We start from the raw sequence: 26,719 nt of genomic DNA, 5'->3' as shown, positions 1-26,719 counted from the left end.
TTCAGTGAAAAATCAATAGTGATATATTACAAATTTGGAGTAAAGAGGTTAAAAAATCCTAATATTCTAGATAATATCTTTTCCTTAAAGTGCAAAACTTAAAACTGATTCCCAAATACTGAAATTTGAGTCTTTTATTTTCATATCTTATTATGAAATTATATAAAATATGAGAAAAACCAAATACAGATGATAAAATTATAGAAATCACCAATGAAATTACTTAACTGAATAGCCAAAGAAAACCAGAACACATGTAATCAGTCATCTAGAATTAGAGAGTGTTTAAAGTATAACACCTGGCTATAGGCAAAACAATTAGATGACTTTTAAGAAGTACCAGGAGCGGGCTTCCCTGGTGGTGCAGTGGTTGAGAGTCCGCTTGCCGATGCAGGGGACGTGGGTTCGTGCCCCGGTCTGGGAAGATCCCACGTGCCGCAGAGCAGCTGGGCCCGTGAGCCATGACCGCTGGGCCTGCGCGTCTGGAGCCTGTGCTCCGCAGTGGGAGAGGCCACAACAGTGAGAAGCCTGCGTACTCCCAAAAAAAAAAAAAAAAAAAAAAAGAAGTACCAGGAGAAAAAAAGGGAGAATAAATTAACCCGTTCAGTTATTCACAAACCTCAGTAATAATAAAGAGAAGGGTTATATGTAAAAATTCCCAAATATCAGACTTGAAAGCTAAAATGTGGAGTGGATGTCAGGCATGAGGAAATAAAGTTGAATGATCACTTCTACTATAAGGGCTCCTGATACAGTGCAAAAAATATTAGATTGGAGTCAGAAGACCTGAATTGGAGTAACAATTCTTCTATAAACTATGTGACTTTCAATCAGATACTTTTGCTCTCAAGTACTCAATTTCCTCATATATAAAATGGGAATGAAACATAATATCTACCTCATTGTATTGTTGTAAAAGGTAAAATTATATAATAAATGTAAACCTGTAAAATGTGTAAACTACATGCTTGGTAGTGGGACGATAACGATGGTGATGATGATGGTGATGATGATGATGATGACGATATTATAAAAGAAAGCTAGAGGAAAAGAAGAGGTCCAAAAAAGCTCCTTAGCCTGCTGAATCCTAGGGTACTTCCCACAGTACATGGTCTAACTGTAATCGTTCATACATAAAGATTAGGGCATAGATAATACAGTTTCATATGACTCTAAACACTGAAGACTACAAAAAAAAATCATAGTCTCTGAAAAAGTAAGAAGTTGAAAAATAACAGTATTTGGTTTGCATTGCCATAAAACAAATTACCCCATAGCAGCTTGAAACAACAAATATTGACTGCATCACATTTCCAGTGGGTCAGGAATTCGGGAAAGGGTTAGCTAGGTGGTTCTTGATCAGAGTTACACATGAAGTTACTGTCAGAGTGTTGGCCAGGGCTGCAGACATCTGAAGGCTTGACTGGGGATAGAGGATCCACTTCCAAGTGTAGGCACATAGGTGTTGGTAGGAAGCCTCAGTCCCTTGCCATATGGACCTCCGTGTAGGGTCATAGGGTTCCTTGAGTATCATCAAGACTCATCAGCTGGTTTACCCTAGAGGGAGAGATGAGAGAGAGAGAGGAAGCCTCAGTGTCATCTATGACCCAGTCTCCAAAGTGTTATATCATTACTTCTACAATAGTCTATTGGTTAGAAATGAGTCCCTAAGTCCAGCCCAAACTCAAGAAGAGGGGAATTCAGCTCTTGAAGGGAGGACTATCAAATAATCTGTGAACATATTTTAAAGCCAGTACTGTAACATAGAAAGCCCTTTATTTTTCAGTTAAATTGAAGACCAGAAAAGGAAAGTGACTGGTTCTTAGCCTTCCTAACTTCATCCCTAACCTGGTAAGCTAACTAGCTGTAGTGATGCCACACTCAAATGAGAGCTAACTATCTTGTTCTGGCTAGGGCATTTCTTCTGCCTGGTGAGAGATTATAGAATGGGGGAGAATTATATCATCTGCAGTCCTGGTATCTCTCTCTCTGTCTCTCTTTCTGTCTCTTGTCTATCTCTCTCTTCTTTCTCTCTTTCTTTTCCTCCCCTCCCCTCTTTCTGTTCTACTCGACAAAGAGACAGGCAGGCTCTGAAAACTGCAGATGGATGAGATAAATGGAGATGGTTAGCCATATTCTTGGTCCAGGGTTGAGTCCTGAAATAGAACTTTTATTCTGGGTTTGCCTCTAAAGAGATTGGAAGTGACTGTTTATTCCAAAAAGCAGCTGCTGCAGAAGGAAGGATGAGCAGGTAATTGCTCTCTTTGAAGTAACCCAGGTTCTTGTCAGCTCTGAAATGAAATGATTATATATTAATAATCAAGTCATTTCTCCCCTATATCTCAGACTTCTAAGACCCTTACCACAAATGGATGGAGTTGGACTAGACACTCTGTAGGATGTTATAATTTTATGTTTCTTTGGTTTACTTAGTAATGCATAAATAACCCCCTCGCCTCTCATATACATACACACCAGCATCCAAGGTCTAGTGATAGTTGGAAGAATATTTAAGAGATGCATGTCTTCTTCTCAATAAGACTTAATAATAATAAATAGTAAAGAGTACTTCTGTCTGTTTAGACCTAGTTCCTGTAACATGCATTTCTCACATGTAAAGCTAAACAGCTTACTTCTGTTCTCCGTTATCTGTTTTCTGTCACTGCTTGGTGCCAGTAGCTTTGAGAAGATACATTAAGTTTACATGGAGCCTCTTCATAGGTCAACTCTGTTGCCTCCAATTTCTCCAAACCAATTTTAATCACAAGTTCTAAGGTCACTACTTTGCAAATAAGATTGAAAAAAAATGTTACCTTCTGACTTCTTAAGAGCTTTATGCCCTTATCTTTTACCCAAACAAAAATCCAAGTGACCTTTCTCTTGTGATATATGTCCATATATTTCACCATGCCAAAAAATAAATGGAAACTGCTTTTGAAATTATATAGTGTATAAACAGCAACATCTATGGAGTTAGGAGATCTGAGTTCTAATTCAAACTATAATTCTTTTACTGTGAGATGCTGAGCAAATCACTAACTGTGCCATAGTTTCCCCATCAATATAATTCAAGGATCACTATGTGCCTTTGTATCTCTGATATTCTAGGAGTTGATATAATAATAATGAAGCAAGACTTTCCTGTGTGTTTCAAGGTACAATCTATGATTCCTTCTGATTAATCAGATGTCCAAGGTCAGATGTCTAAGGAATAGATTCTTCATAAGTATATAAAATGCTAGTTGAGTTGCCCAAAGTGAATAAAGATCTCAGAGTTCTCTCCTCCCCATTCATCCTGAGTCATTTGTTCATCAACACTTGTTCATCTATTTCCCAAAAGTCTTTCAAAATTTTTCTCTTCTCCCCAGGAATTCTAAGAATATGAGCTGCATACACGCTAGCACTCTATTTTCTGAACATGACATGCACTTTTATGCTCTATATGCCTTTTCTAATGTTACTTCTGCTTGGAATGCCCACTCTTTTCCTCCTTCATGTTAGAGCTCTGCCAGTGCCTCAAGTTCAGCTCAAATGTTTTCAGACCTATGAAATTTCCCTGGTAGAGTTAGATACTCCTTCCTCTGTAGTTGTATTGTTCGTAAGACTTCTGTTATTGAATTATGCATTTCTGCATTGCTCTTTCACCTACTATCCTGTAAGTGTCTCTGCACAGATACTATATACTGAATCTCTAATTTAAGCACTTAGCAAGAAGACAAGAGCATAACGTTTTTCCACTGATGTTTTGTTAAATAAATAAATTAATTAAGACCAATATCATTGGAAACAAAGTAATAGAGCCTTGTCTCTTTCTTTCTTCCATCTCCACTCCACTATAGATGCAGTGTTCCCTAAAAGGTACCATTTTAGGATTTTGTTCATCACTGTGTAAAATGAATTTCAATACTGGAATTCTGGGACTCCTAACACCACATCCAGCACCGCTAAATTTTACCCTTGCCATTGCTTGGGGACAGCTGATCCATGCTCAAGTAGGGGTAGAAAGAGTCCCAGCTGTACCATGCCTGTCCTTGTTGTCACCCCCAAATAAAGGACCCCCATCCCTGTTCCACACTATTTGCAATTACAGCTGATGCTGGAATCAGCGTCATGCTCATTGGCAGATGTTCTATTTGTGATCTTGTTATTAAGTGGGCTCAAAATGACAGGACATTAAGCTGTGATAAACACCTTCTACCTACAGTGTACCATAGAGTATTTCTTGCTAATGTATTTAAGAAGAAGAAAATTAAACCTGTTTATTATTTTAAAATTCAGATGATACGGGAAAAATGAATAAAGTACTGTGTTGATTCAGGGTTAATTGGTAATTAAGAGATCAGTTCTTCCAAACACCCTGCATAATATATTGGTTTACTCTAGGGGTCAAGAAACTCTTACAGGACAATACATCTTACAGCCCTCCTTTCCATGTTCATCACCACTACTGTGGTTCAGGACTCATCACCTCTTGTAATAGCTTTTCTAGTTTCTCTCAATGACTCTACTCTCCTTTCTCTAAACTCTTGTGTATCCCACCACCAAATTAGTCTTTCTAGGATACAACTTGGACCATGACACTTCACTTCAAGTCCCAAAGAGTCTGCACCTCTTTTCCCACAAAATAAAACTTGTTTTGGTTTGCTTTACGCTGCACTTGGGATACTCTGTTCTCTAGCCTGAGCCTGTCTTCAACAACTTACTTCTTTCCTGCTTCTGCAGTCAACACTCCAATCCAACTGAAAGACAATGTTTCTTGAGTACTTTTCCATCAATGTGACTTTGTTCCGATTGTTACTTCCTGGGAAAACCCTTCTACTCATCAGCCACATCCACTCTTAAAGTGCAGTTCAAATATCATTCTTCTGATACGATTAGCTGAAAATATTTTCTTTCCTATTAAATCTCTCACTGCATTTTTCCTGTTTTTTCATTCATTCACTCATTCAACAATATTAACTGAGCATCTACTCTGTGCCCAGCACTTCTGTAAAAACTCGAAACACGTCAGTGAACAAAACAGATCAAATTTCTTTCTCTCCTTAGGCTTACATTCTAGTGGAAACAGGGAAAAAGTAAAGTAAGTAAGATACAGAGTATGTTATATAGTGATAAGTTCTAAGGATTTAGATAAAGAAGAGACATGGGGTAAGGAGTATTGGGAGGGGACTTTCCATTTTAAATAGTGTTCATAGAAAGCCACAAGGAGAAGGTGGCTTTTGAGTGAAGACATAAATGAGGTGGTCGAGGAGTGAAGAGACTTAATAGCAAATGTAAAATCCATAAGATATCAAAAAAAAAAAAGCAAAGAGCACTGTGGCTTCTATGGTTGGTGTATGGAGCACAAGGAACATGTGGAAGAATAGGGAATGAAGTCAGAGGCACTGGAGTAAAGTAGCAATAACGTGTGTCCTTGTAGACCATTGTAAAGTCCTTTCAGTTTACTCCAGGTGGAACAACAAAGGTAATCATAGTCTCAGCAGGAATCAGATGGCATATATAAAGTGAGAAATTTAAGGAGAGTTTAATTAATTTTTACTTTACAAATGTGTGCAAAAGGTTGAATAAACTTAATATGAGATAGCACAGTACCCAGTACTAGTAAGAATGGGCAGTGTAACTACCCTAGGCCTAAACTGGCAAGGAGAAAGAGACACCAGGGGTGTCTGTATGGAATGGGCTGCTACACAGCAGCTGTGGCTTTCAGGGAAACAGCTAACACTTGTTGATGATATAGTAGCAGGAAGAGATACCTAGACCTCACTCTCCTTCTGCCCACCAATTTCTTTTTAGTTTCTCTCATTGTTGACTCCAACCAGAATATAGAAATCAAGAAATCTGGTAGATGAGATCTAACAAGTTCAGCCCCTTTGAACATAAAACAGTGTCTAGGAACCACACAAAGATACTTAGATCTGGGATCTCTTGGAGGGTTCTGAATGACATACATTATATCTTATCAGAACATTCTGTCTGTTTTGTGAAGAATAAACTATAGGAGAAAAAGAATGGACATGAGAGGCTACTGCAAAACACTAAGTGAGAGATAATGAGGATTTGGATCAGCATGTTTAGCAAGGGAGCAATGAGAAGTGGTTGCAAACTATGCATTTTGAAAGTTAAGCTTACAGGATTTTCTGACTTTTTAGAAGAAGGATATTAAAATATGAATGGAGCTTAAGTTTAAATTTATAGTTTTGGCCTGAACAACTGGAAAAATAGAGTGGAAGTTTTTTTGTTTTTTTTTTTCTTTTGCGGTACGTGGGCCTCTCACTGTTGTGGCCTCTCCCGTTGTGGAACACAGGCTCCGGACGCACAGGCTCAGCGGCCGTGGTTCACGGGCCCAGCCGCTCCACGGCATGTGGCATCTTCCCGGACCTGAGCACGAACCCATGTCCCCTGCATTGGCAGGTGGACTCTCAACCACTGCACCACCAGGGAAACCCCTCTCCTGACCCATATTAATGGAAGTGTGAAGGATAGGGACTAGGCTCTTTTCTTCCTGTCCCGTATATAATGATTTGTTTACATGTTTTATAGGGCCCTAAGAGTTTCTTAAAAGCATGATTATTGACATTTGCATAGTTTCTCCATGCTCCCTAAGGTCTCAGCCATGGTAGGCGCTTTATAAGCTATTGTCCAGCAATGATCAAGCCATCCTCAGTTACTACTGAACGTTAACTTTTGTATTTCAACCTAACTTTGCTGTTTTTTTTTTTAACTTTTTATTGGAGTATAGTTGATTTACAATGTTGTGCTACTTTCTTCTGTACAGCAAAGTGAATCAGTATACATATACATATATCCACTCTATTCTAGATTCTTTTCCCATATAGGCCATTACACAGTATTGAGTAGAGTTCCCTGTGGCATACAGTAGATCCTTATTAGTTATCTATTTTCTAAACAGTAGTGTTTATATGTCAAACCCAATCTCCCAATTTATCCCTCCCCCTCTCCCCCCTGGTAACCATAAGATTATTTTCTACATGTGTGACTCTAATTCTGTTTTGTAAGTAAGATCATTCATACCGTTATTTAAGATTCCACATATAAGCGATATCATACGATATTTGTCTTTCTCTGTCTGACTTCACTCAGTATGACATCACTAAGTCCACCCATGTTGCTGCAAATGACATTATTTCATTCTTTTTTTATGGATGAGCTATATTCCATTGTACATATCAACCTAAATTTGTACAGTATAATTTTTAAATTTTTTGTCCTTAGAATGCCTAGCATCTCAAGTGCCCTGTCCGTGCCAGAAGTGAAACTGCACGGAGGTGGTTACTATGAGATTTAGCCATAACAGCAACCTACTCTCGTTTCTCCCAACTATCACACTCTTTAACCATCCCTATGTCTTCCTGTCCCCTTTGCCTCAAATGCCCACTACTCTATCTCTTACAGCTACTTGTTCACCTTACGGAACTTTTGTTCATTCATTATTTCAGGCTCAACACATATATCACATTCTTGGCAAATGCACGATGACGGATTTTTTTTTCTTTTTTACATCTTGGTATCCATTCCCCCATTTCACAGTAATAAAATTCTCATTTTTTAAGGGTATCCAACTCTTTCCTTCTTTCGATCCTTGTTTTACAGTTAGGATTAGATTCAGAAGAGGGTATATGATTTAAGCACACCCAATCAGTAGTATTTCCCTGACTTCCATAATTAGTTTATAAAAGCCACATGGCCCAAATCCATCCAAAGAAATTGAAATGGGATTACTATTATAATTTTCGGAAAAAAATATAATATTTTGATGGGGTTACTGAGAGAATAGGAGCTGCTACGACCTTCCTTGCTTTGTGGGAAGAGACCACCTGAATAAAACCAACAGAGGAACCAAGAGATGAAGAGAGAATGACTCCTGAAGTACTATGAGTCCCTGAATCCAGCAATATCTAAAGTATTTTCTATCCCTGGACTTTTCAATCATGTAAAGTAATGTTTCCTTTTTTTCCCCTTAAGACAGTTGGAGTGGGTGTCTTCCATTTATAAATAAAAGAACCATGACTAATACAACTACTTTATATGATGGAGAGTCAGAAGTCCTATGTCCAGTAATCAAAGCCCAAGCTCCCATGAATTATTGGGTCTTCTAGGACCCAGAACAGAAACAGTGAGTCTCTTAAGCAGTGGGAAGAAAAGACCTTGTGTAGGACTGTTTTCCTCAGCTCTAAACCTTTACTTAAGATTCCCACAGGATGAATAATAGCAGTCAGGCCATTAATGCAGAGATAATTAGCAAAAGATATTTAATTAAGGGGAAGTTCTTCTTCCTTGTGAAAGCCACCCAAAGTCTACAACTAAAGGTTCATTCAATTATGACAGTGCTCATATTCAACACAAGTCACATAGTCTGAAGACAAAGCCCGCCCTTGAGGGAAACAAAGAAAAGTTTAAAATCAAAATATTTCAAAGGAGTCTGCTTCCTACTACATTTTATCAACCTGCTTACCCTTAGGAAGAGTTTTCAACATATTTTTTTAGGAGTTTCAAATTTTTATTCAGAGCTATAAATAAATTAGCTAATCAATTATTGTTAATTTGCAACAACCCAGAAAGAACAGAGTAAGGTTACACATAAAGGGTACAGAGAGAACTTCTCCAAATACATTGCAAAATTTATTTCCAATTTTAAAGAGCAGATCAAAGACATATAGTGTAAGTTATTTTTGTGAAACACATTATCTTTTGAAAAGTTAAAAGAGAGAAAATAAATGCAACATTTTCCTCTGGAGTATAACAGAATCATAGTCAACAGCATGTCCATAACACACTACAGTGTTTTGTTACACACACTCTCATCTGGAAAATCCTAGGCTGTATATCTGCATTCAAAATTATTCAGGGAATTACATTAATTGCATGAAACAGTCCATAGTGACTGGCCATAAAGCTCAGTTAACCACAGATAGTGACCATATCTTGAAGCACATATGTGATGGCTTACATTGATAAAACTGTACTAAATAAAGCCACAGCTGTACAGTTTATAAATAGTTATGCTTATGGTCAGTGTTTTCCTTTAGAAGAATAAAATGTCTTCTTCCAAATATGTAGACCATTTCAATCTCTCTGACTAAAATTTGCTGTACAGGATTGTATTGGGAAGCAGCAGGATACTTGCTGGAGAGAGAAGGAGATGAAGGACAGTAGGGTCTACCTACCCTCACTGACCAACATCATGACATTCCTACGACAATCAGAAGCTGGTATAATTATCCCCATTTCAAAAGTTATATAACCAAAATTCAGAGAAACTAACTTGCTCAAGATCCAACAACTATCAAATGGCAGAACTTGTATTTGAAAACCAAAGAAATCTAGTTCCAAAGACTAAGTTTTCCTCACAAATTAGACTGTCTCCTAACATTTCAATCAGCACGATTCTTAAATGGTTGTTTACATGTTTGACACCAATGATGTATTATAATAATGAAATATGATCAAGAATGGTTTAATGATTAATCAGCTTTATTATTTTATCATTACAGATCACAAATTATAATAAGACTACATAAATGGTCTTGTGAATCCAAATGTAACTTTCTGTTATGTTATGACAATATCAATAGCAATAAATCACATTTATATAGCATTTTACAGTTTCAAAATGTTTCCACACACTCTGCCTCCTTGTGATTCTGTTCTTATAACAACCTGTGAAGTAGGCAGAATCAATTTTATTCTCACTATTTTAAAGTTGAGGAAATTGAGGAACAGAGAAGTTTTTGCTCAAATCAAATGACTGCAGAGCCTATATGAAAACATAGAACATTCATTAATTGATGTACTTACTCTTTCAAAAAATAATTTAGCATATCTATTATGTGACAGTATTATTTCTTAAGCAATATCCAATCTACTACTCATTTCATAAGTTAGAACTTTACGTTACAAAATATGTTAATAATAGTGCCTACCAGGCCTAATATCTTTCCAAGTCCCAACCTATCACCTCTACTAAAACAAGCTGACTTGGGTTGTTCTTTGAGTCAGCTCAGTAACATAGACTGGCCTGAAAGCAGCAAATCCATAAACTGGCTGCTAACATATGATGTGGCCTAGCATAAAATATCTGTTCACAGGGGAAATGGCTATTAAATAGGTAGAAACTCAAAAAGAAGCAGACTGAGGGAACAGAAGAGTCAGACTTCTGGTCTAAAGGACAGATTTAATAGAGCAGAAGTTCTTGCTCTTACTTTGAACACATACTAATGCTGGATAATGTATTTTAAATAATTAAAAACAATTAGATAACCTATAAATCAATAAAGGGAAATATCCAGATGCCAGAAATAAAAAAAAAATAATCCCAGAGCCATAGCTATGAGCAAGAGTTGCAACATGTTGCCTCTGTGAGAATAAGGTTATATGCTTTAGTGACTTGAACTTTTAATGCTACATGCAAAAATTGGTCAAGACCTTAATCCCCACATACAGTCAGGACTGTATCTGAGCTCTTACTATAAACCAGAAGCCAAATAAGTGCTTCTCTGTATATGTGTAATGTCTTAAAATCTCTGAAATCTCTTCTCACTGAGCAATGGCTTCTGAAGTCATAGGCATGAACCAAGTGACCTGCAAGAGGCTGAGATCTTAGTCCTATACCTGTGTGCAACCTGAGCTATTTGGAAGAACCTCAAGTAGAAAACCTGATTTAAAAAAAGTTGGAGCCAGCCTACCCATAGGACCTAAGCAGAGGCAACCAGAAAACTGTCCCATAGAGGAACTTCCAGTACTCAGAATTTGCACAAGATTGCCTAGGAAACTGACCACTGAAAATGTTCTTATCAGGAAAAATTGAGGCTAGCTGACTTTTGGAATAATGTTATCAAAGTGCTGAGGGAAAAATAAAACTGTCACCCTAAAATTATATACCCAGCTAAACTATAATTCAAATCTGGGGATGAAATAAAAACACTACCAAAAAAATGCTAAGTGAAAGCATTGTCCATGGAATTTATGAATAAGAAATATACTTAAGCAGGAAAAAAATAAACCCAGAAGGAAGCAGTAATATGTAATAAGCAAATATGAGCAAAATTTAAATAAATAAATAAGCACAAGTATTAAATGTAAATTTTAAAATAACATTTTTTTGCATGTGTAAAAAAATGAGGTGGAATTAAAATACTAAATAGTAATGTTGAAGATTGGAGAGGAGTAATTAAAATGATTGTTAACATACAGGAAATATATATGGATTATGAATATATATTTATATATATGTAAGTAAAAATAAAGAAAACGGTATACTCCAAATTCATATTAGTGGCTGCCTCTGGAGAGGAGGAAGAAAAATGGGCCTGAGAATGTTTGAAAATGTGTTCAACCTTGTAGTGTTTTGTTTCTTTTAGGAAAAAAAGAGACTTGAAGCAAATATGACAATGTTTTCAGTTGTCAAGTCTGAGTGGTGAGTACATATGTGAGTATTTTTAACCATGTTAGTGCTTTAATTTTTTTAGTGTCTCCGTTTTTAATTCATATTAATGACTAAAGTGAAGGTCGTGAGCTCCTGCTTCTGCTAGATGTCAGTAAATAACTCTAACCTAGAGTTTCCAAAAAAATGAGCAACAAATAGTCCAGTTTCATCTGAGCACTTTCAGCATTTACTGACACATAGGTCCATAAAATAAACTCACTTGACTTAAAGTAGCTAAAGAGAGTGTCTATTTCTTTTAACTTGAAAAACTTAACTTTATGCATACACATATAGGTCCAAGATACACTAACAGATTTGAAAAAAAGATCAACATTGTCACAAATATATAAATTTTATTGGATTAGACTTCATTGGATTTGATTCAATTTATTTCAACATTCACTCAGATAAGCACTAAACTAGACATGATGAATATGAAGACATGTAAAGCATGAAACTTATTTTCAAGAAGCATATCCATTGATTGAGTTGATAAATGAAGAAACAAACAAACAAAAAAAGCATTAAACACAGAGTAACAGATACAAGGAAGGGTAGAAGAAGAGATGCAGGTGCCTGAAGAAAGAGTTTTTCCGATTGGACCTGGTGAGGGAGGTTTACTCAGAGGCAAGGATATCAGAGTGGTCATTTAAAGAGTAAACTGGGGTTTAATAAAGTATCTCTCTTTGACTCAAGATACATCTAAGACTGGCTTATCTACAATTAAAATATTCCAAAGGAAAACTCTAAAATATCATCTTTGAAGATCATAAAATTGACATTCTTCCTAGTGGATTTACATGACCCTGAGGGTCCTAGAAAAATCTTTAATGCTTCCTCAATATTAGCTTTGTTACAGTAGGTGATTCAGACACTCCTAGATTCCTTGGAATCTGCTAATGGGAACTAAGTTTCTGATTTATTTGCAGGATTATTTTCATCTTATTTATTTAATTTAACAGTTATATGTTTATTTTTCACTGTTTTGAGTAGGATGTTTTGGACTACAAATATTAATTTACATAAAACTGGAAGTTTAGAGGTAAGACGGGACCCAGTGAGTTAAGACAAATGGTTGAACAGTATAAGCAAGTGGGTAGATGCATAGATTCCTACTATACCTTCACTCTGCTACCCTTCGTCTTTGCTCTTCTGCCTGAGACAAGAGTCCTACATCACTGACATGTAGCTACAGAATTTCCAGCATTTGCTTCCAGTCACATTAACATCCAAATAAAGTGAAGGGTTCTGTCTCTTTCTTATTAGGTGAATATGTATTTGGGATTATAGTCTTCCTGATGGATGTTTTTCAGTGTAAAATGTCTCTCTTTATCTCCAATAATACTTTATATTTTAAAGTCTACTTTGTCTGATATTAATATAGCCACACCAGCTTTCTTATGTTTAAGGCTGCATGATGTATCTTTTTTTACCCTATTATTTCCAACCGTCTGTGCTCTACATTTAAAGTGTGTTTCTTGTGAACAGCCTACAGTTCAGTCTTTTTTAAATTCAGTTTTTTAATCTTCGCCTTTTAATTCATGTGGTTAGTTCATTTTCATTTCATGTAATTATAGATATGATTTACGTTTTCCATTTAGCTTATTTATTCTTTGTTCCTCTAGTCTTTCTTTCCTATCTTTTTTGGGGGGTGGGCATGCGGAGTGAATCACTATTTTCAGTGTTCTTTTTCATCCTCTGAATTGTTTTTTTAGCTATATTACTTTGTGTTATTTTTTTAGCTAGTGCTGTAGAAATTACAATAAATATCTTTAAGTATTTACAGTTTATCTTCATATAATATAGGATATTACTTTATGAAATCTTAATATAATTACATTTTGCCTTTTCCCACCCTTTATACTCCAATTGTCATAAATTTTACTTCCACATACTGTATACATCATAATATATTGTTATTATTTTAAGTAGTTAATAGTACATTTGACCCTTGAACAACACAGTTTGAACTGCACAGGTCTGCTTAGAGGCAGATTTTCTTCAATAAATATTACAGTACTACATGATCCCCAGCTTGTTGAATACACAGATGTGGAACATCAGATATAGGGAGGAGGGCAGACTATGGGATTTGAGCATCCTGGATTTGGGAAACTGAGGCGGGTCCTGGAACCAATCCCCCACTGGTGATGAGGGACGACTATATTTCAAATTTAAAACTACATATAAAAAAAAGACACTTTTTGAAAAGTATTTTTACATTTACCCACATATGTATCTATTCTGACGTTCTTTATTTCTTCCTGCTCATCCGGAGTTCCATCTGGTATCTTTTTTTTCAGTCTGAATAAATTCAGTTAGCATTTTGAAAAGTTTTTAATAGTGTAGGTCAGCTGGAAACAAATTCTCTGATTTTTGTTTCTCTGAAAAAGTATCTTGAGGGATATTTTTACAGAATATGGAATTCAAGATAGACAGTTTTGTTTTGTTCATCTTTAACACCATAAAGACTTCTGGTGAGAAGTCAACAGTCATTTGTATTGCTGTTATTCTCTATGAAATATGTATTGTATGTATAAAAAGTTATTTTAAAATATTGTATGTATGTATTAAAAACAAATTTATTTTGATATAATTTGCATAAATTAAAATGTACACATGTGTATGTATTAATAACATTTTACATATGTGGATATATATATATATATATATATATATATATATATATATATATCTCCATATAATCACCATCTTAATCAAGATATAGAATACTTCCATCATTCCAGAAAGTTCCTTCGAGCCCCTTTTCAGTCAATTCTCATTTCCTTCTCTGCCTCCTCTGCCAGAGGTAACCTTTTTTAAAATTATTATTATAAAACAAGTTTTCCCTTCTCTATAATTTCATATAAATAATCATAAAGTAGATGATTTTGTATCTATGTTCTTTCACTCAGTATAATATCTGTGAGATTTATCCATACTGTGGCATAATCTGTGGTTTGTTCCTTTTTAGTTATTGAATAATATTCTATTGTGATAATAATTATACCATAATTAAAAAAAAATTCATGTACTCTTCATGAACTTTTGAATTGTTTCCAGTTTGGAGTTTTTAAGAGTATTCTTCTATGAATATTCTGTACAAGCCTCTCTGAGGAAATATGTCCTCATTTCTATTGCATAAATACCTAAGAGTGTAATTACTTTGTTATAGGGTAGGTGTATGCTTGAAATTATATAAGAAACTGCTAAACCTTTTCCAAAAGTGATTGTGGTATTTTGTATCCCCACAAGCAATGTATGAAAGGTCTTATTGCTTCACATACAATATTCGGTGTTGTCAGGCTTGTTAATTTTAGTCATTCAAGCAGGTGGGCAGTGGTATTACATTATGAATTTAATTTGTGTTTCCTTGATGGATAATGATAATAAAAACTCTTTCGTATGCTTATCGGGTTTGGCGTTTGCATATGTCTGTTCAAGATTTTTGCCTCCCTTGTTCAACTGTATTCTGTTAAATCTTTTTATTATTGAGTTATAGGAGTTCTTGATATAGTCTGGATACAAATTTTTCATCATATATATATATATATATATATATATATATATATATATGCATGTATACATTTATATACAACATATACATACATACACATGCATATAGATTTCCTGCCGGTATGAGTATTGCCTATTAATTTTTAATGTAATCTTCTTATAAGCAGAAATTTTAATTTAAATGAAGTCTAATTTATATTTTTTTCTTTTATGCCTGCAAATTTCTGTGTTTTACCTATGAAAATTTTCATGTCCCCATGTCAGAAAATTATCATCCTGTCTTATTATAGAAGCATGTATTTTTAGCTTACTTTTAGGTTTAGTTTTATTGCTCATTTGAAGCAATGTTTGTATATCACTTTAGGAAAAGGTTGAGGTTCATTTCTCTTTGAATATCTAGTAGTTCCAACATCACTTGTTGTAAAGATTACTGTCTCTCAATTGAATTATTTTGGTGCTTTTTAAAATTGAATTTCTTTTCTTTTTTAAAAATTAATTAATTTATTTATTTATTTATTTATTTTTGTCTGTGTTGCATCTTTGTTGTTGCTCTCAGGCTTTCTTTAGTTGTGGCAAGTGGGGGCTACTCTTCATTGAGGTGCTTGGGCTTCTCATTGTGGTGGCTTCATTTTTTTGTTGGGTACAGGTTCTAGGCATGCGGACTTCAGTAGTTGCAACATGCAGGCTCAGTAGTTGTGGTTTGCAGGCTTTAGAGTGCAGGCTCAGTAGTTGTGACTCATGGGCTTAGTTCTGTGGCATGTGAGATCTTCCTGGACCAGGGATCCAACCCATGTCCCCTGCATTGGCACACGGATTCTTAACCACTGCACCACCAAGGAAATCTTAATTGAATTTCAATTGTATAATTGTGGATCTATTTCTATGCTTAGCATTCTGTTCCATTGACCTATTTGTCTATTTTTGTGTTAATGCCACACTGTCTTAATTACTGTAGGTTCATAATAAATCTTGATATCAGGTTGTGTATATTCTTCACGTTTTTTTAAAGAGTTAGATTTGCTATTATAAGCCCTTTATATTTTCATATAAATCTTAGAATCATCTAGTCAATGTCAATTTAAAAAGTCTGTTGCTATGATGACTGAGACTGTATGTATATGAGAATTAACATCTGAACAAAATCCTGTCTTCCCATCCATGTTTGTAGTATATCTTTTATTTAGGTATTTTTAAATCTGCTCAGTTTTGTATCTCTTATGTTAAATTTATTGCTAATTATTTTTGTTATTTGATGTTATTTTATATGGAACTGCTTTTTAAAACTATGTATTTACCAATTTTTGTTACTATTTTATAGAAATATAGTTGTTTATGGTAAGTTGATTTTGTATCTCTCAACATTGTTAAACTTGTTTATCTATATTAATAGTTGCTTTGAAAGGGAGGGGATATGGAAACATATGTATATGTATAACTGATTAAATTTGTTATAAAGCAAAAATAAATAAATAAATAAATAAATAAAAATATCAAAAAAAAAATTGCTTTGTACAATCGTTGTCATTCATCTTTTTGTATAGCAACCATGCTATCTATGAATACAGTTTTATTTCTTCCTTTCCCATCTTTCTGCCTTTTATTTATTTTTCTTGTCTTGTTACACTGGCTAGGACCTTCAGTACAATAATGAATGAAATTGGTGAGGGTAGACATCTTTGCTTTGTTTTTGATCTTGGAGGGGAGAGGATTATCATCTGATATTTTGCCAATAAATATGATGTGTTTGATAGATGGCGATATACACACAAATCATAATGTATGATTCTTCCTATGTATTGTTGGGCTTAATTTGACAAAATTAAGAATTTTTGCTTTTATGTTAATGGGAGGATATTTGTCTGTAGTATCTTATTTCAATGCATATCTTTATCAGGTTTTGTTATCAGGATGTTTCTTGCTTCACAAAGTGATTTGGAAATGGTCTCCCATTTTTTTTATTACTTGGAAGAGTTTATGCAAACCTGATGTTATTTCTTCCATAAATATTTATTAGAATAAACCCTTAGAAACCATATGGCTTAAATTTTCTTTGTGTAAATGCTTTTGGTAATGAATTCAACATATTCAATAAATTTTATGCTTTGCAGATTTTCTATTTTATTTTATTCCACTTCTGGTGAATTAGGTTTACCAGGGAATTTGTCCATTTAATCTAAGTTATTAAATTTGTTGGTATAAAGTTATTTATAATATTCCATTTTTACTTTATAGTGTCTTAGGATTAGTGTTGATATCTCTTTTTTAATTCTGATGTTGGCAATTTGTTTGCTCTCTGTTTTATTGTTTATTTCCTTTAGGAGTTTATTATATTATTCTTTGCAAACAACCAAATATTCCTATGTTAATTGCTTGTAGTGCTTTTTTCCTGCATGATTATTGTTGTCCTCATCTTTATTACTTCTTTTTACATTCTCTAGATTTATTTATTTTTACTATCTTCAAAAGATTAAAGCTTAAGCCATTGATCTGTTACCTTTATTTTTTTCTAATATAAGCATTTAAAATTAAAAATTACCCTCCATATATTTGACTGCTTATCACAAATTATATTGGGCTGTATTTAATTATAAGTCAGTTCAAAACATTTTATAATTTCCCATGTGATTTATTCTTTGCTGTTTGGGTCATTTAGAAGTGAGTTGTCAAGTTTTCCAATACTTGGAGATTTTCTAGACAACTTGTTATTGCTTTCTAATATTGTAGTCAAAGAATATGCTCTAAAATATTTCAATTGAAATATTTCAATTTTTAATTATATTTTAATTTATAATTATATTGAGTACACTGTTTTATGATCCATGATGTGCTGTTTATTCTGTACTCATTGGGTGAATTGTTCCATAAATGTCAATTGAGCCAATATAGTTGATAATGTTGTTTTAAAACTTCTATGTATTTACTGATTTTTTTGTTTAGGTTTTCTATCAATAGGTGTTCTTAAAATCTCCAGCAATTGTTACAGACTTCTCCATATTTCCTTAGTTCTGTCAGGCTTTTAATCCCTGTATTTTGAAACTCTATTATTAGATGCTTAGTCATTCAGGATTATTATATCTTCCTGATAAATTGACCTTTTTATAATGAGGAAATGTCCCTCTTTATCTGTGGAAATACTTCCGTTTTTTTTTTTGAAATTGATTTTGTCTGATATTAAAACAGCCATTCCAGGGTTTTAATGATTACTATTTGAATGTTATATATTCTTTGTTATCCTTTTACTTTTAACTAAACTTGTCTTTATATTTAAATATATCTCTTATAGATAACTAGTAGCTTATTCTTGCTTTTATATCTTGCCTGACTTTTAAATGGAGTGGTTTATCCATTTATTTTTAATGTAATTATTTTTTTTGTTGGGCTTAAATCTAACAATTTTCTATTTGTTTTCTATCTATGTCAACTTTTCTTTCATGTTTCATTTCGAGTTAGATAAATTTTAGCATCATATTTTAATCCTCCTTTTTTTTGATTTGGAGGGGATTTTTGCATTATTTTTTAGTGGTTACTTTGAGAAATACAATATATATTTCTAAATTATCACCATGTACTTAGAGCTAGTATCATATTTAAATGCATGATAATAACTTTAAAATGGTATAGTTCTATTACCATTTTCCATTCTTCGAGCTATTTGTCTTACTTAATACAACTACCTACTGTATAAACCTCAGGATAGTGTTATAATATTTTGCTTTATGTCTTTTTAAAGAAATTATATAATAAAAATATAGTCTTTTAGATTTATTCACATGTTTACCATCTATATGGTCTCCATTCCTTGCTTTAAATCCACATTTCAATTTCATGTCTGCTATCCGTAGCCAGAAAAAAAAAATCCTTCTACATTTATTGTAGTTTGTGTGTTTAATAGAAGCAGATTCTCTTAGTCTTTTTTATCTAAAAATTGTTTTTTTACTTTTTTTTTTTTTTTTGCAGTACACGGGCCTCTCACTGTTGTGGCCTCTCCCACTGTGGAGCACATGTTCCAGATGCACAGGCTCAGCGGCCATGGCTCATGGGCCCAGCTGCTCCGTGGCATGTGGGATCCTCCTGGACCGGGGCACAAACCCATGTCCCCTGCATCGGCAGGCAGACTCTCAACCACTGCACCACCAGGGAAGCCCTTACTTTATTTTTGAAGTATGCTTTTCTATATAAAATTTTTTGGATATAAAATTTTGTTAATAGATTTTTTAGAGATGCTATTTCCATCATTTTCCACTGTTCCATGTTTCTGACAAGAATTAGCAAGATAGAAGGTTGAAACCACTGAACATAACATGAAGCTCCTATAAGGAAAATGCTGTGAATTTCAAAACACATCTTCAGTTTTAATTCTTATAGCCAGAGTCTTGCTCCTCCTTTGGGCACCTGGAACAGTGCAATGGCACTTTGGGGAAAACTGACTAGTTAGAACACTAACAGGGCTGTGTGAATAGTAGCTCAGGTCTAGAAGGAATGCTCCCAAGGGGTTTTAAATATTGTAATTGTAGACTAGCCTTATATTTAAATAAATATTTCCTCACAGTAAATAAATATTAAACCTTGATGAACTATAAAATACGACACACACAAAGTTCTCAACATGTGATGTGTATTGTAATGAAAATACTTTTTTCTGTACACAGTCTCACACAAGTATTGTGAAGCCATAATTATTTTAGTGGTATTAGCCAAAGAGTGGCAATATTTATATTGTTCTGCTGTATGTAGTGTGTTGTTTTTCTCTGCCGACATTTGGAGTTGTGTCTTTATCTTCAGTACACAGTTGTTTGACTATGAGATATCAATGATGTTTTCCTTGTCATCTATTATTACTGAGGTTTGTGGACTTCTTTTGAGTTTTTTTTTCTATCTTGGACCTATAAGTTATATTTAGTAACAAATTTATGAAAATTTCAGCCATCATCATTTTAAAATAATTTTGTATCCAATTCTCCTTTACCTCTTTTTAGGAAATTTCAATTACTTTTATGTTAGAATTGTTGATATTTTTATACAGATAACTGTGATTCTGTTCCTTCTTTTCTATCATTTTTTTCGCATGCTTCTTCAGACTTGGAATTTCCTATTGATCTATCTTCAAGTTCACTTACACATTATTTTGCCACCTCTAATTTGTTGTTAAGTTCATATAGCAACTATTGCATTTCAGATACTGTAAATGTTAGGTGTAGAATTTCCATTTAGTTCTTTCTTTTAAGTTTCCATACCTCTGTCAATATTCATCATCTCTCCATTTTTTTTTATACACAATTTTTTTTTATTAGTTTCTGCTTTATAACAAAGTGAATCAGTCATACACATACATTGTTCCCACATCCCTTCCCTCATGCATCTCCCTCCCTCCCACCCTCCCCATCCCACCCCTCCAGGCGGTCACAAAGCACCGAGCTGATCTCCCTGTGCCATGCGGCCGCTTCCCACCATCTATCTACCCCACGTTTGGTAGTGTATATATGTCCATGCCTCTCTTTCGCTTTGTCACAGCTTACACTTCCCCCTCCCCATATCCTCAAGTCCATTCTCAAGTAGGTCTGTGTCTTTATTCCCGTTTTACCCCTAGGTTCTTCATGCCATTTTTTTTTTTAATTCCATATATGTGTGTTAGCATACGGTATTTGTCTTTCTCTTTCTGACTTACTTCACTCTGTATGACAGACTCTAGGTCTATCCACCTCATTACAAATAGCTCAGTTTCGTTTCTTTTTATGGCTGAGTAATATTCCATTGTATATATGTGCCACATCTTCTTTATCCATTCATCCGATGATGGACACTTAGGTTGTTTCCAGCTCCGGGCTATTGTGAATAGAGCTGCAATGAACATTTTGGTACATGTCTCTTTTTGAATTATGGTTTCCTCAGGGTATATGCCTAGTAGTGGGATTGCTGGGTCATATGGTAGTTCTATTTTTAGTTTTTTAAGGAACCTCCATACTGTTCTCCATAGTGGCTGTACCAATTCACATTCCCACCAGCAGTGCAAGAGTGTTCCCTTTTCTCCACGCCCTCTCCAGCATTTATTGTTTCTAGATTTCTTGATGATGGCCATTCTGACTGGTGTGAGATGATATCTCATTGTAGTTTTGATTTGCATTTCTCTGATGATTAATGATGTTGAGCATTCTTTCATGTGTTTGTTGGCAGTCTGTATATCTTCTTTGGAGAAATGCCTATTTAAGTCTTCTGCCCATTTTTGGATTGGGTTGTTTGTTTTTTTGCTATTGAGCTGCATGAGCTGTTTATAAATTTTGGAGATTAATCCTTTGTCAGTTGCTTCATTTGCAAATATTTTCTCCCATTCTGAGGGTTGTCTTTTGGTCTTGTTTATGGTTTCCTTTGCTGTGCAAAAGCTTTGAAGTTTCATTAGGTCCCATTTGTTTATCTTTGTTTTTATTTCCATTTCTCTAGGAGGTGGGTCCAAAAGGATCTTGCTGTGATTTATGTCATAGAGTGTTCTACCTATGTTTTCCTCTAAGAGTTTGATAGTTTCTGGCCTTACATTTAAGTCTTTAATCCATTTTGAGCTTATTTTTGTGTATGGTGTTAGGGAATGATCTAATCTCAAACTTTTACATGTCCTTGTCCAGTTTTCCCAGCACCACTTATTGAAGAGGCTGTCCTTTCTCCACTGTACATTCCTGCCTCCTTTATCAAAGATAAGTTGGCCATATGTGCATGGGTTTATCTCTGGGCTTTCTATCCTGATCCACTGATCTATCTTTCTGTTTTTATGCCAGTACCACACTGTCTTAATTACTGTAGCTTTGTAGTATAGTCTGAAGTCAGGGAGCCTGATTCCTCCAGCTCCGTTTTTCGTTCTCAAGATTGCTTTGGCTATTCGGGGTCTTTTGTTTTTCCAAACAAATTTTGAAATTTTTTGTTCTAGTTCTGTGAAAAATGCCAGTGGTAGTTTGATAGGGATTGCATTGAATCTGTAGATTGCTTTGGGTAGTACAGTCATTTTCACAATATTGATTCTTCCAATCCAGGAGCATGGTATATCTCTCCATCTATTTGTATCTTCTTTAATTTCTTTCATCAGTGTCTTATAATTTTCTGCATACAGGTCTTTTGTCTCCTTAGGTAGGTTTATTCCTAGATATTTTATTCTTTTTGTTGCAATGGTAAATGGGAGTGTTTTCTTGATTTCATTTTCAGATTTTTCATCATTAGTGTACAGGAATGCCAGAGATTTCTGTACATTAATTTTGTATCCTGCTACTTTACCAAATTCATTGATTAGCTCTAGTAGTTTTTCGGTAGCATCTTTAGGATTCTCTATGTACAGTATCATGTCATCTGCAAACAGTGACAGCTTTACTTCTTCTTTTCCGATTTGGATTCCTTTTATTTCCTTTTCTTCTCTGATTGCTGTGGCTAAAACTTCCAAAACTATGTTGAATAAGAGTGGTGAGAGTGGGCAACCTTGTCTTGTTCCTGATCTTAGTGGAAATGGTTTCAGTTTTTCACCATTGAGGACGATGTTGGCTGTGGGTTTGTCATATATGGCCTTTATTATGTTGAGGAAAGATCCCTCTATGCCTACTTTCTGCAGGGTTTTTATCATAAATGGGTGTTGAATTTTGTCGAAAGCTTTCTCTGCATCTATTGAGATGATCATATGGTTTTTCTCCTTCAACTTGTTAATATGGTGTATCACATTGATTGATTTGCGTATATTGAAGAATCCTTGCATTCCTGGAATAAACCCCACTTGATCATGGTGTATGATCCTTTTAATATGCTGTTGGATTCTGTTTGCTAGTATTTTATTGAGGATTTTTGCATCTATGTTCATCAGTGATATTGGCCTGTAGTTTTCTTTCTTTGTGACATCCTTGCCTGGTTTTGGTATCAAGGTGATGGTGGCCTCGTAGAATGAGTTTGGGAGTGTTCCTTCCTCTGATATTGTTTGGAAGAGTTTGAGAAGGATAGGTGTTAGCTCTTCTCTAAATGTGTGATAGAATTCGCCTGTGAAGCCATCTGGTCCTGGGCTTTTGTTTGATGGAAGATTTTTAATCACAGTTTCAATTTCAGTGCTTGTGATTGGTCTATTCATATTTTCTATTTCTTCCTGAGTCAGTCTTGGCAGGTTGTGCATTTCTAAGAATTTGTCCATTTCTTCCAGGTTGTCCATTTTATTGGCATAGAGTTGCTTATAGTAATCTCTCATGATCTTTTGTATTTCTGCAGTGTCAGTTGTTACTTCTCCTTTTTCATTTCTAATTCTATTGATTTGAGTCTTCTCCCTTCTTTTCTTGATGAGTCTGGCTAATGGTTTGTCAATTTTGTTTATCTTCTCAAAGAACCAGCTTTTAGTTTGGTTGATCTTTGCTATCTTTTCCTTCATTTCTTTTTCATTTATTTCTGATCTGATCTTTATGATTTCTTTCCTTCTGCTAGCTTTGGGGGTTTTTTGTTCTTCTTTCTCTAATTGCTTTAGGTGCAGGGTCAGGTTGTTTACTCGAAATGTTTCCTGTTTCTTAAGGTGGGATTGTATTGCTATAAACTTCCCCCTTAGAACTGCTTTTGCTGCGTCCCATAGGTTTTGGGTCGTCGTGTCTCCATTGTCATTTGTTTCTAGGTATTTTTTAATTTCCTCTTTGATTTCTTCAGTGATCACTTCGTTATTGAGTAGTGTATTGTTTAGCCTCCATGTGTTTGTATTTTTTACAGATCTTTTCCTGTAATTGATGTCTAGTCTCATAGCATTGTGGTCGGAAAAGATACTTGATACAATTTCAATTTTCTTAAATTTACCAAGGCTTGATTTGTGACCCAAGATATGATCTATCCTGGAGAATGTTCCATGAGCACTTGAGAAAAATGTGTATTCTGTTGTTTTTGGATGGAATGTCCTATAAATATCAACTAAGTCCATCTTGTTTAATGTATCATTTAAAGCTTGTGTTTCCTTATTTATTTTCATTTTGGATGATCTGTCCATTGGTGAAAGTGGGGTGTTAAAGTCCCCTACTATGATTGTGTTACTGTCGATTTCCCCTTTTATGGCTGTTAGTATTTGCCGTATGTATTGAGGTGCTCCTATGTTGGGTGCATAAATATTTACAATTGTTATATCTTCTTCTTGGATCGATCCCTTTATTGTTATGTAGTGTCCTTCTTTGTCTCTTCTAATAGTCTTTATTTTAAAGTCTATTTTGTCTGATATGAGAATTGCTACTCCAGCTTTCTTTTGATTTCCATTTGCATGGAATATCTTTTTCCATCCCCTTACTTTCAATCTGTATGTGTCTCGAGGTCTGAAGTGGGTCTCTTGTAGACAGCATATATATGGGTCTTGTTTTTGTATCCATTCAGCCACTCTGTGTCTTTTGGTGGGAGCATTTAGTCCATTTACATTTAAGGTAATTATTGATATGTATGTTCCTATTCCCATTTCCTTAATTGCTTTGGGTTGTTATTGTAGGTATATTCCTTCTGTTGTGCTTCTTGCCTAGAGAAGTTCCTTTAGCATTTGTTGTAGAGCTGGTTTGGTGGTGCTGAACTCTCTCAGCTTTTGCTTGTCTGTAAACGTTTTAATTTCTCCATCAAATCTGAATGAGATCCTTGCTGGGTAGAGTAATCTTGGTTGCAGGTTTCTCTCCTTCATCACTTTAATTATGTCCTGCCACTCCCTTCTGGCTTGTAGAGTTTCTGCTGAGAGATCATTTGTTAACCTGATGGGGATTCCCTTGTGTGTTATTTGTTGTTTTTGCCTTGCTGCTTTTAATATGATTTCTTTGTGTTTAACTTTTGACAGTTTGATTAATATGTGTCTTGGTGTATTTCTCCTTGGATTTATTCTGTATGGGACTCTCTGTGCCTCCTGGACTTGATTAACTATTTCCTTTCCCATATTGGGGAAGTTTTCAACTATAATCTCTTCAAATATTTTCTCAGTCCCTTTCTTTTTCTCTTCTTCTTCTGGAACCCCTATAATTCGAATGTTGTTGCGTTTAATGTTGTCCCAGAGGTCTCTGAGACTGTCCTCTGTTCTTTTCATTCTTTTTTCTTTATTTTGCTCTGCATCAGTTATTTCCACTATTTTATCTTCCACCTCACTTATCCGTTCTTCTGCCTCAGTTATTCTGCTATTGATCCCATCTAGAGTATTTTTCATTTCATTTATTGTGTTTTTAATCGATGCTTGATTCATCTTTAGTTCTTCTAGGTCCTTGTTAACTGTTTCTTGCATTTTGTCTATTCTATTTCCAAGATTATGGATCTTGGAAATAGAATCTTGGATCAGCTTTACTATCATTATTCTGAATTCTTTTTCAGGTAGACTGCCTATTACCTCTTCATTTGTTAGGTCTGGTAGGCTTTTATCTTGCTCCTTCACCTGCTGTGTGTTTTTCTGTCTTCTCATTTTGCTTATGTTACTGTGTTTGGGGTCTCCTTTTTGCAGGCTGTAGATTCGTAGTTCCCGTTGTTTTTGGTGTCTGACCCCAGTGGCTAAGGTTGTTTCAGTAGGTTGTGTAGGCTTCCTGGTGGGGGGGACTAATGCCTGTGTTCTGGTGGTTGAGGCTCGATCTTGTCTTTCTGGGGGACAGGTCCACGTCTGGTGGTGTGTTTTGGGGTGCCTACTGCCTTATTATGTTTTTAGGTAGCCTCTCTGCTAATGGGTGGGGTTGTGTTCCTGCCTTGCTAGTTGCTTTGCATAGGGTGACCAGCACTGTAGCTTGCTGGTCGTTGACTGAAGCTGGGTGCTGGTGTTGGGATGGAGATCTCTGGGAGATTTTCGCTGCTTGATATTATGTGGAGCTGGGATGTCTCTTGTGGACCCGTGTCCTGAAGTTGGCTCTCCCACTTCAGAGGCACAGCACTGGCTCCTGGCTGCAGCACCAAGAGCCTTTCATCCACCCGGCTCAGAATAACAGGGAGAAAAGGTAGAGAGAAAGAATTAGTAGAAGAAAGAAAGAGAGAGGGAAAGAAAGGAAGAAGGGAAGAAAGGAAGGAAGGAAGGAAGAAAGAAAGGAGGGAGGGAGGAAGGATGGAAAGAAAGAAGGAAAGAAAGGAGGAAGGGAGGGAGGAATGAAAGCAAAAGGAAGAGGAATGGAAGAAGGGAGGGAGGGAGGGAGGAAGGAAAGAAAGAAAGAAAGACAGGAGGGAGGGAGGGCGGAAGGAAAGAAAAAGAAAGTGGAAAGAAGAAGGGTGGGAGGGAGGGAGGGAGGAAAGAAGAAAGAAGGAAAGGAGGAGCGGAGGGAGGGAGGGAGGAAGGGAAGGTAGGAAAAAAAGAAAGAGCAGGTAAAGTAAATTAGAATAAAGTATGAAATATAGTAGCGTTATTAAAATTAGAAAGTAATTATTGAAAAAAAAAAAAAAAAAAAAAACGGACCGATAGAACCCTGGGACATATGGTGGAAGCAAAGCTATACAGAGAGAATCTTACACAGAAGATTACACATACACATTCACAAAAAGAGAGCAGGGGGAAAAATCAAAAATCTTGCTCTCCAAGTCCACCTCCTCAATTTGGAATAATTCGTTGTAAAAAGAGGAAAAGGGGGGCAAGTCTTAAATCTTGTCCTCAAAGTCCACTTCCTCAATTTGGGATGATTCGCTGTCCATTCATGCACTCCACAGACGCAGGGCACATCAAATGGACCGTGGAGCTTTAATCCGCTGCCTTCGAGACTGCACAGAGAGATTTCCCTGTCTCTGCTCTCACAGCTCCCGGTCTCAGCCTTGGACCCGGCCCCGCCTCTGTGCGTAGGTCGCCGGAGGGCG

This window comes from Mesoplodon mirus, assembly GCF_964341445.2.
Source record: "Mesoplodon mirus genome assembly, chromosome: 6".
NCBI classification, from domain to species: Eukaryota; Metazoa; Chordata; class Mammalia; order Artiodactyla; family Ziphiidae; genus Mesoplodon; species Mesoplodon mirus.
This window is presented reverse-complemented; position numbering follows the sequence as displayed.